Source organism: Bombus vancouverensis, chromosome 12 (genome assembly GCF_051014615.1).
Source record: "Bombus vancouverensis nearcticus chromosome 12, iyBomVanc1_principal, whole genome shotgun sequence".
Classification (NCBI taxonomy): Eukaryota; Metazoa; Arthropoda; class Insecta; order Hymenoptera; family Apidae; genus Bombus; species Bombus vancouverensis.
In genome coordinates this window covers 3383528-3395729 of record NC_134922.1, presented here as the reverse complement: position 1 = coordinate 3395729, position 12202 = coordinate 3383528, and positions in this window count along the sequence as shown.

Here is a 12202-nt window from a genome sequence, read left to right as displayed (position 1 = left end):
CTTTGCTCGATTACCAACGAATATTGTGCCAGTGTATCGCATCTCTATACGCCAAATCATTGTCTACGACGTATATCACAAGCAACAGTGTAACTTAAGTGTTAAAAATATATAGTTTATAACCCTGTTAATCCCTCTCAACCACCCCTATTATCTCAACGGAAATCAGGGGATCGATCTATTCGCAGCGTCGATTATTATAATCGTAACGAGAATTTACGACTCCCATTGACGTGTTTTTTCGCGATTGCATCTCCCCGCGATTGGTCGAAAATATATGGTCCTTCGAGCCGGATTTAGTGTCAGTGAACAGTGCACTCATCAGTGACCATACACGTAAATCCACACAATCTCCTGCCGCCGTTGCATTATTGGCAAAAGAAGTAAGTTCTAACAATTTCTTTCTCAATTATATAACAAATAATGGCAACCGGAAACGAACCATCCAGTCGTTGTAAGTCACGGATTATAATTATTCTATTGCCATCAACATTCTGCGCGACAAATTTGACTGCCATCGTCAACTATGCACCCGTCACTGGCACGCACCCCTCTATTATCCCAAGATGGCGAAAGAAACGTCCGAAGCCGTAGAGAACCTCATCGGAACGTTCAAGATAAATTTGAAAGCGTTAGAGAAATTAGGCGATCCGCTAACGTCGAATACCGTGATAGGCGACCTGATCCCCTCAAAGTTACCGCAGTCCACCGTACGCCAATGGCATTGAACGTTGCCGAACAAAAGACTGCCTGATTATACCCATTTGATAGACTTCTTACAAACAAAGGCAAACGGCGATTAAACGAACGTTTCAACACCAATGATAAAAGGGGATTCCTACCAACGCACCCGTCGTCGTCGGAACGCGCCACGAGAGCATACATTCGCCACCACAGATCGAATGTTGGTGTATCCGACCCGCCAAGGACCCCACGAAATCAGACATTGTAAGGTCTTCAAAGCCCAATCGGCAATAAAACACTTTGAAGTTGTAAAAAAGGCATAGCTCTGTACAAATTGCCTAGGCAAGGGACATGCGCTTACCCAATGCACAGCCGGCTCGTGTCATATATGCGGGCAACGATATCACACTTATTTACATAGAGAATACACTCAGGTCAGTCCAGATCATAACCGATCCCATAATGGACGATCTCCATCTAGATCATCGAAACCGCGTTTTTCACATCGTTCTAGACGTACAACCAAACCTTCGCGGAAATCCACTCAGTCGACTCCAAAAGACTGAAAATCTCATCCTCCGTATGAGTCTCGATCATCACGGACCAAATGCACCGACCAAAGGGCATCGTCCAAACACCAATCGGGCAAGAATTGAATAGATAAACCTACGCATTCCTGGCCGCTCTACGCCGATTCATCTCTCAGCGAGGATACTGCGCGACAAATCTCACGGTCAATGGCACCAATTTCGTCGGGGCTAACAGGGAGTTGCAAGAACTTTGGATCCTATTGCAGCCCGACGAACACAAGGACAGGGTACAAGGTTTTCTCGCCGACCGACAGATACAATGGCGTTTCAACACTTCAAATTCACCCCACTTTGGCGATTTATGGGAAGCCGCGGTGAAATCATTCAAACGCCATCTCATCCGCGTCTTTTGAGGATCTTAACAACCTTGTCCTTGAAATCGAAGCCATTCTCAACTCACGCCCATTGACTCCCATATCATCCGATCCGAATGATCCTCCTGTCGTCACTCCCGGTCAGCTCCTGATAGGCGACACACTAACGAGTTTATGGGAGCGTGATTTCAGGACCGTCCAACCATGCCGGTATTCAGTTGGCAGTGTATCCACCAGATCAAGCAGCATTTCAGGATGGAATTATAAGGAACGCTAACGTGCAAACGGTAACGAGCATCTTGGATTGAGATACCACACAACTCATCCTTTTTTTTTATTAACATGGAGGAAATCCGCACGGACACCAGGCCGCTTCTGGGGAAAAGCAGCGCGATAGTGCCGGACTCCAACCGACTAAAACATCCACGGTGACCGTCTCGGCTGCGATCGAGACGGACCCGGAAACCGGTGTGAACGACCCCCCCCCCCCCGCCCCCACGAGCACAATACCACCCATAATGGAGAGATGTGCAGCCACGTCACACCGCGCCTCGTCACCGGAATCGCCGTGCCGGGCAGTCCGGTTCCCCTACCGGATTGCCTTGCGGTCCCGAGGCGCTGAGCTGTCAGCGCTTAAGTTTGAACCACACCGGGGGGGGGGCGGACCTAGTGCGCCTCACCAAAGCGCTCTCGCCGGTCGATCCTCTCGGGGTGGGAGTACTGCACCCTCACCCCCGCCGCAGCCTCTTTCCGAAGCATAATCTGCTCACAAAAGGAGGCCACGGCCCTCCTCCTTCTCTCGCTTACCAAAACTGCCTTGAGGATCGTCAGCGGCGAGAAGTCCCATCCGATTTCCACGATGAAGTCGCGGCGCGGCCGCGCCCATGCCAGGCAGTACTCCAGTGTGTGCTGCGCCGAATCCACGATCGCATCGCAGTGGTGGCAACGCGCGGTCGCCCCTTACCCGATTCGGTGCAGACTCTCACCGAAAGAACCGTGTCCGGTGAGCACCTGCCTCACCCTGTTGGTTAGAGGAGGCCCGCTGCCGTCCAACCACACGTCCCAGTTTGGAAGGACGGCCTCGAGGACCCTTAGCCCCGCCGCACCCGCTCTCGTGTCGAGGCTGGAGCGTCATCTGTCGAGCAAAGCCCACCGAGCCCGAACACTAACGTCGGCGCCCACCAGGCCGACCCCGCCCGACAGACCACGAGTGTGGAGATAAATCTCGCGACACCTGAGGACCTGCAATTCGAACGGGGGAAACCCGGCGAGCACCGCCGCTACTGCCGCCGAGATGGTGAGGAAACCCCTCACTACCCTGATGGCCACCGTCCTGTGCATCTTCCTGACCGCTAGGAGACTGCGACGGTTGGTCATCAGGTCCTCCAACCAGGCCGGGGATCCGTAGAGGAGCCTCGATCGCACTACGCCGGCGTACAGCCAGCGCACTCCGACGTCGGACCCGCCGAGCCGAGGCAGCAAACGTCCTAAAGCGTTCACCGTCGCCTCAACAGACGGTGCAAGGCGCTCGAAGTGAGCGCCGAAGGTCCAGTGGCTGTCGAGGGTCAGGCCCAGATACTTCATGCTGGTTCCGACCCCGATCTCAGCCCCCTCCAACCTCAGGCGATAAAGCGCTGGAGGCGTCCTGTGATCGGCCTGGCGGCAAAACCACATTGCCTCGGACTTCTCAAGGGACACCTTCAGTCCCAATCCCTTGATCCCGGCAACCACGCAAGCCACCGCCAGCTCCGCCAGGCGGACGGTTCTACCCCATGCCGTGCCCCAGGCATCGGCGTCCGAAGCACCGCGTCGTACGCGATGTTCCACAGCAACGGACCCAACACCGAACCCTGCGGGAGCCCGCGGTGTACAGCCCTCCCGGTCACCCCTCCGCCCCGAAGACGATACTCCGGTCCCGGAAGAACGCCTGGACCACACCCCGCAGGTACGCTGGTAACCGATGAAATTCGAGGGCCCGGCATATCCTGTCCCAGGGGATGCTGTTGAAGGCGTTGACCACGACCAGCGACACGGCCAACGCCACGTAACCACGCTGCTCGGTCCCGTCGACAAGGAAGCGGACACGGGCGACAACGTCGGTCGTAGACCGCCCTCTCCGGAAGCAGAACTAGCCGTCGTGCAGTCTGGGAACACTCCGGGACAAATGTGACTCCAGGCGAGCAGCCACCACTCTCTCCAGCAGCTTGCCCGCCTCGTCCAAAAGGCACCGGCCGGAAGGCGGAAGGCGAGCCCGGAGGGCGCTCCGGCTTTGGCAGCAGGACCATCCGCTCCGCCTTCCACGAAGCGGGGAATTCACCTCGACACAGGCATCCGTCGAACAGACGCATTAGTCTCGGGGCCAAGACCCCGGCGACGCCCTTCCACAGGCGGGCCGGGACTCCATCGGGACCCGGAGCCTTCCACGCTCCGGTCCTCCCGACGGCCCCGGCCAGTTCTTCCTCGGTGACCGTCGATTCCAGGCTCTAACTTCCCGCGGTGATACGTGGTTCTTCTTCCGGTGGTTGAGGCTCTTGATCCTCCACTTCGGTAAAGCTGCCATCTCCCTCGTTCGCTGCTCCCGGAAACAGGGTGCCAACGACGTCCTCCAGGAACCGAGAGTCCATGCTCTCCGTTAAGGTAGGCGCCCATGGACGTAGTTTGTTCAATACTATCTTGTAAAGGCGTCTCCAGGGATCAGAGTCGAGGCTGGCCAGAAGCTCGTTCCAGGTCCGCCTCTTCGGCTCGTTGATGGCTCGTTGCAGGGGCCTCTGCGCTTCACAATAGGCCTCGTACAAACGAGTCACCGTGGCTTCGTCCACCCGCCGCCTACGGCGGGATCTGGTCTACTGGCGCCGAGCGTGAATGCACTCCTCGCGGAGACGAGCGGGCACCTCGGACGACCAGCACACTGCGCCGGCGCGGCGCGGAGCTCCAGACCGCGGCATACACGAATCGCAGATCGCGTGCATGTCGCGCCTCAGGTGGGTTGCTCCCGTTTGCCCGTCCTCGTCGGTCGGGGATTCTTTCAACCAAGCGACGGTTATAGCAGGCGCCGCCATGAAATCCTCGTCGCGGCGTGTCACCGCCCACCGCAGAAATCTTCTTCTCCTTCCCCGTGGGCCGATGGGCCCGCGCGCAACCAACGAACCAATCCATCGCGCCGCCAACCGCCACCTCCATCAAGGTGTAGAGGTGGTCCGAGAGGGTCTCCTCCGGGGATACCTCCCAACCGGAAACACGACGGGATGCGGCAGTCCAGTCCTGCACGTCGCGCTCCCTTCCGTTGTTCCTGCGGGAGCCTCACGCCGTTGAGTGGACGTTGAAGTCCCCGAGGACCAGTGACGGGTAGGCGCCCAAACGCCTCGCGCAAGCCGCGAGTTCGTCCAGGAAGGAGACGTATTCTGTCCGGCTGATGTTGGGCAACACGTAGACGGCCACCACGGCCAGGTCGCCCCATTTCACGGGCACGAAGCCCCGTCCCCGCTCGATCACCGAGCAGGAGGGGCTTCCCGCGATCCCAGTCCAGAATATGGCGACCGAGCCGATCAGATCCCCAGCGCCTCGTGACGCGTCGGGAATGCTGTACGGCTCGGCCACTGCCGCCAGGGCAATCCGTCGCTCCGTCAAGCTCTGGAAAATTAAGTCCTGAGCTCGGCGGGAGCGGTTCGTAGAGGTGATCTCCACCTCTTGTCCTTCACCGTCGTTGTTATCATCTTTGGCTGCCCTCTCCGTGCACACCTTGGTCAGCCGTTCCACAGTCTCTTGGGGACGACTGACCTCTCTATCCAGAAAGCGCACCCTCCTCCGCAGGTATGCGACGTCCTCCTCTTCTTGATCGTGGGTCGGTTCCGCGTCCTTCACGGTCACTTGCTTATTGACCGGTCCGATTCTCATTTCGTCACTCCTCGTGTCGTCACCGCCGTCGGCACCGCCGCGGATGGTAGAGGCGGCGGCGGTCACGGTGGCAGCCTCGGCGTCGGTGTCGATGTCGGTGTCCGCCCCGCCTCGCGCCCCTCTTCGTCCTTTTATCGGGAGCTGGCAGTAGCGCGGAGTCCGGATCCCCCGCGGACGCGTAACCCCGCCGTGTGCGATGTCCCGCGCCTCCGCCGCAGCCGTTGGCGGCTGAGGCGGAGCTTTCTGCGGACCCGGTAATCCTGCGGTACGACCGCTTGCCGATTGCATTTCCCCGTGATTGGTCGAAAATACAACTGTAATTTCTAATATTTCTGAATAAATAAATAATCCTGTATACATACATAATCCTCCAGTATAGTACTTTGTGTATCATTATTTGGAAAAGGATACCAATTACCAGGATCCGCCACGGGGTGGTAACTACGCCCGGATCCCATTTACGTAGAGTTTTTAAGCATCGGAAGCGGAAGATTTAAAATTATTTTATAGCAAAGAAGTAGTATGTATTAAAATTTATTAATTAGAGTAGGTATAGTATATGGATCCACATAATCATATTTGAACATTGAACTTATAATCGAAGAAACCAAACCATGCGATTTACCAATTATAGCACGCATGAATAGATGATGAGATCTCTTTGCATTCGATTAAATTGCAGTTGCTTCCCCAAGTCCATGAAAACGGTTTCATTCCTTGGCTTTGAGTGAACATGAAGAATTACATTCCAGTCATAGACGACACTTAATAGTTACACTTTGCATTGTCACTGATCTTATATGAAATAATTAAATGAAAAATTAAATACTATATTTAAAATTAAAAAATAAAACTAAATAGAAATAAAATACCATTTCAAAGATTTCAAAAATTTCGTTAATATTAAATAAAACGAAATAAATCAATAATTTAATCGCTACAAATTGACGGTATTGATTTAAATGAATAATAAAATTGCTTTCGATTAATGGTATAACTGTTATAAATTAAAAGCATAATTATTTTAAATTAATGGGAAGATATTGTTATAAATTACTGTATAATTGTTAAAAATTAATACAGTAATTGTTTTAGATTAATAATAAATTGTTATACATGAATAGCATAATTATTATAAATTATTAATTTAATCGCTATAAATTAATAGTTTAACTATGACGAATTAATAGATCAAATGTTGTAAATTAATAGCTTAAATGTTATAAATTAATGGCTTAAGTGTTATAAAGTAATAGTTTAAATGTTGTATATTGATCAAATGTCATAAATTAATAATGAGATTATTGATAAGTAAGTAAAAGTTCTGTTTCGATCTACATGATGCGACAGATCGGAAAAAAATGAGCTTCCGTGCGAGTCGAAGTTCCTTATATATCTATATACCGGACGACCACATTCCGCAAGCATAATCAAGTGGTGATGATTTGCTGATATCGTAAAAAGTGATTTTTCTATTAAAGCACAATAAATCTTAGTAATTTTTCAATATTTATTGTAAGTTGACCCCTTCAATAATCTATAACAATAATCATTTTTATAATTTTGATATTTTTTACAATCTAAAATTAAACTTACACTTCTGTGATACTAGTTTTTGATTTAGAACTGTGTTAATTTATATATATAGCAGTGCACGTATGCGACGATGCATATTCGCTTGAATATGCACCGACAGATAGATTCGGCCGATGGATAATACGTGCCTATAATTCTGATGGATAGACAAGACCGAGCGCGAGTGATTCACGAATTTCCGCGTGCATCCCTCGGCTACCTGTTTTTGGCGAACGGAAGTCATCACGTACGGGCACACGGAAGATATATGACGGGCGTTTCGAGCGCGGTCTCCGCTGTCCGGGGTTGGTTAAAGTAGTTTATAACGATGCCGTGAAACCTGTCGTTTTAATGGTCGACGGAGAATGCATACGTGTTTCCTTTCGCGAGTAAGCAGTCGTCGTATTATGTGCCTGAATACTCGATTACTTTTATTTGAAAGGTAGTTTCTGAATAAAAATAAATTTTCTATTTTCTGCTTTTTTACATACTACATACATAAATATTACTACTGTAGGTTGGGTTTTCTGTAATAAATTGAAATGATATACTTATTGTTTTAATGGTCGATAGAAGATGCAAATAGATTCAGAACTTTGCCAAATATTCTCCGTTCTCACGAAACAGAACTCCGCCAGTACATTGTGTATAAGTTTGAATATTTGAAAGGTGTTAATTACGATAAAATAATAATATTTTGTATACTACTACCCTTATCAATATTATAAAACAATCATTCAGGCCATTGCATAATTCGTCGAAAAAAGATTTCCTGAACTGAAAGACAAAGAAGTTCCGTGATCTTTTCAAGTCACCTAACGATCGAATGGGTTAATAATCACACAAAGATTAACGATCGTACTTTCATCCGACGCAATTATCGTATTTTTCTCGGACTGGCGGTGAGTTCGAAATGGAGAGCAAAAATAATGATATCTAAGGGGCAAACTGCGGCCACCGCATGTATGTTTAACGAGTATACGGCTAAAATTTCGCGCGTAAATCAAAACACGTCCAGGTTACTGCTAACCACAATGGCTTCTTCCTCTCACGTTTCCTATATCTCTCCCATCTCAAAACATTGCTGGCAGCCCTTCTCGTTTTTCTCGTATTTCGTACGAGTTATACCATACGCTGACGTACCCTGAGCCTGAATACTAGTGTAACTTGATGAACGAAATAATCGGAATGAAAGTAGTCATGAAATCAGTTCACGTTCCTTTTACGGACGCAATTCAATGCAATTTACATTAGGAGAGGCCGTAGGTTAACCAGAACGTTGTGGTACCAGGTTTCGTTATTTGTATAGTAGAACTTCTAATATCCGAATTAACGGGGAGACATGACTGTTCGGATAAGGGAACTTTCGAATAGCAAAACACGCATCTTTTAATAATGCGTTAATATCATATAATGCTAAACATAACAACTAAACAGCTGTTGGAAGTACCGCTGGAAAATTTTACGCGTGTCTGCAAAGGAATTAATAGCATAAGTCATCCGGGAGTTCTAATAGAATTCACCGAGAACAGAGATAAATCATAGAAGAGCATGCAGAGGCATGAGAAACGTGGCGAATGATTAAAAATTCTCCACGTAGGTATGTACGATATACATAGTACATGAAATTAGTGACGAGTATCATCGAGAACATAACTTCCTGAACCATGAACTCTTTTTCGATAAATGGTAGATGATCACGTAATACATAACATCTCTAGTTTTTGCTGAGAGCAAAGTATCTAATTATGGATCTAGGATAGCCCTTCCGTACTTCCTTACTTTCACGGTATATGATCTAATGAAATATTTCAATACCAAGTTGTTCCTAACACGAACATTTCACGCCAATATTTGACAAATATATTACTTGGAAGCATTCTTATTTATTTTTTAATTTTTAATTTTAAGATCTTGGAATTCATTGGTGAATATGTGTTATTTTATTAATTACTTAATATTTCTATATTATTTTCGTTTCAAATAAAAAGTGCACTATCCTGGTTCAGACACATGAAAGTATATTTGCCAACATGTTGGGGGTTGCCGTCTAGAGGAAAAGAAGAGAAGGACAAAGCAGGTGTTATGCTTATTCCGACAGCACGAAGAGCCACGTGCTAAAACCTCGTTGAAATGATCCTCCAGATTAATCTACCACATTAGAACAAGCTCGAGAAAAGCAAGTTTACGGCGACCTAATTCCAACACTCGAGCGATCCAATCAAAAATAATTTTACGAGTTGAGGAATTGTTAGCGATCCAACGAGTATCGGACTTGGCAGCCATGCGATCCTTTCTATGAATTGTTACGGTACACCGAGACACGATGTTCTGCAACGTGACACGTTTTATTCATCGTCGAACGTACTTATAACAATTGTACGGCAAGTTGAACGACCAGCTTCGTGTTTACTTCTTTGTTAATACAGGTCGACCGTAAGGCATTCTTTTAATAAATACCTATTTTTAAAGAAATTTTAAACAATACGATCCCTGCCTTTCGAGAGAATACATTATTGCGTTTACACGCAGTTTATGACATTGAGTTGGAAGAATAAATTAAGAAAGAATGCTGACGATGAGATTAGGAAGCTATTATATACAATATAAAACGTATAAAGTTATTTTTCGTCGTGGCTTAATTATATACCTAAATATTGATCGTAAATATTTTATATACATATATATTTTTATGTACAAAATATCTGATTTTTAATCTTTAAAACTACCAAGTAACATAGAAAAATTAAATTACTAATGCGTTTGAAAGAAAATTCAAAAGAAGATAGAATAATTACGGCGGTATTAACATCAACGAGTGGAATCGATAAATCGATTCGTTTGTAATTATTGAGTATATTGGAATGACCCTAATATGTGTTTTCAATTGAATGACTTAATTAACCAATAAAGACACGCAATTTATTTTTAATCATTCTCTCTTTTAATGGCAGTTCGAAATAAATCGAACACACATACCTACTTTATACACTTTATTTGAAAAAGCGAATACTCCAAAAGAATATCAAATAATTTCATACGACTTGAATACAATAAGACGCGTCCATTCAGTTTTGCAACAGATTTTATATACATAAACAAGAGTTAATTTTACATACAACTGATCTTATATATGTAAACAAGAATTAAGTCTGCATTCACTGTTCTTCGAAATCGACGGATGCTGGAGTTTAAAATGTATCATCAGCGTAATCGACTTAATAACGTCCGACCTCTTCCTCCATCGTTGAATATTTCGGCTTTTAGTGAGGCACGCGAAAAAAAAGAGACATAATTAATGAATTTCATGATGAACATTTTTCCCTCGTGGGTACGGCAAAAACCACCTGTAATTTCACGTGAAAAGAGTTACATACACCGCAGTTAATTTAACGTCGTGCTTTATGGTCCCGCATTTATGTCGCGCCAAGTTTCGCTTCGAGATGGAATAGTAAAGTCGTGTCGGCGCGACGGTCAATCGAGCCTCGTCAAAAGAAATTTCGCAGAAAAAAATGAGTAGAAATTACTCACCAAAGCGTCGATGATAACTGAATTTTTTCAACTTCTAATAATCGGAATCCAATATATAAAGAAATTGAAAATTGGTCCATTATTGATCGATTTGATCTTTTTGTTTCCCTACAGTTACATTCCAGGAAATATTAATAATAATAAAAATGATGACATAGTAATGCTAATAGAAATAAAAAGAACGCAGAAATATTTTGCAGATGAAATACAACAAATGTGGGACCAAGACATAGTTAATATAATCGCGATTACTATTTGATTCGCAAGAGTTATTCCAAGTACATACGTAACATGCAAAGAATTGAACCCACATACATAAAAATCTATACATATCATTACAAACAGCAGCAATTAAACAGTACACTAGCACTTCCAATTTTACTAGTGTAATCAGGACAGTCGTGTCTCGTTATAATATTAATGAAGCTTCAAAAAGTTTCATATAACACGTAGAATGTATATATGTACATAGGTACATGAAAGTTTTCCATGATAAGTCAAACATTTACGTGAGTCAGTATTTAAACTTCAGACTCGAATGTTATATTTTACAAAAAGAATTAAACAAAATATCGTATGTTTTTGTATTTTCCAGATTCATGGAAGATTTCACAGGAAAATCTGATTCAATAATCTTATTCCCCACTGTATACGATTCTACAAGATGAATAGTGATCGATAAAGAATTGACGATACAATGACGAAAAAAGAAAGTCTCGTTTCGCGAGAAAAACTGAATTCCCGTTGTAACGAAAACTTTTGTTTTCCCCCTGTTTGTTCCTCTTTCTTACTTGTTTCGATGCTACTTCTTCCGAGTTTGCTCCTTCTCTCCTCTCTCTTTTTTTAATTATGCGAATGGACGCGTACCACAGCTGAGGAAACGGCACTGGTTTCACGTACTTTTTACGATCACCAGCTAGCTGATGATCGCGAAACCCCAGCGCTCACTGTTGCCAGCTTCAATGCGGACCTTTACTACTGAGAGAACTCCGGCTTGGTCACTGCAGTTTTGCGCACCAACTGCACTCCGAGATGATCACCGGTAATAGGTGCATTTGCTCGCGTGTTCGCTACTCGCTCAGAATCGCGTCCGTTCTTCTTTCCTTCAGGTTGAATAGCTGCATAGCAGTTGCTAATGTCTTTCGCTGCGAACAACGAACGAGAGTTCATGTTACGCGTAACACTGCCAACATCCCTACGATTTCGCGTCCTTTGTTCGACTTACTCTTCCCTCGATTTTCGCCGGAATTAAAGAGAGAATTTGGATTCAACCGGTTAAATACTTCGTGAAAAGAGAAGATTGTATGTGGCGGGGTGTCTATCTTCTCGTTGTTTTTATCGCTAACGAAACAATTACAGTTTCTTTCAAAAGCACATTTATTTTAACGGAAGAAAACAACCATTTCATGCGTTACGACCTGGGATAAATATTTTTCCGAGTTCCTCGTGTTTCATTTTCCAGAATATTAAGTTTGAAATATTTCGTCTTTCGCATTTCCCTTTGCAACGTCGTTTATAGTTTTGTCTTCGCTTTACGAAGTCGCGACCAATAATGTTTCTTCTTCGTCAAAGAGCAAGACATAGGCATTAAAACGTTACAAAGGCTTATCTGCG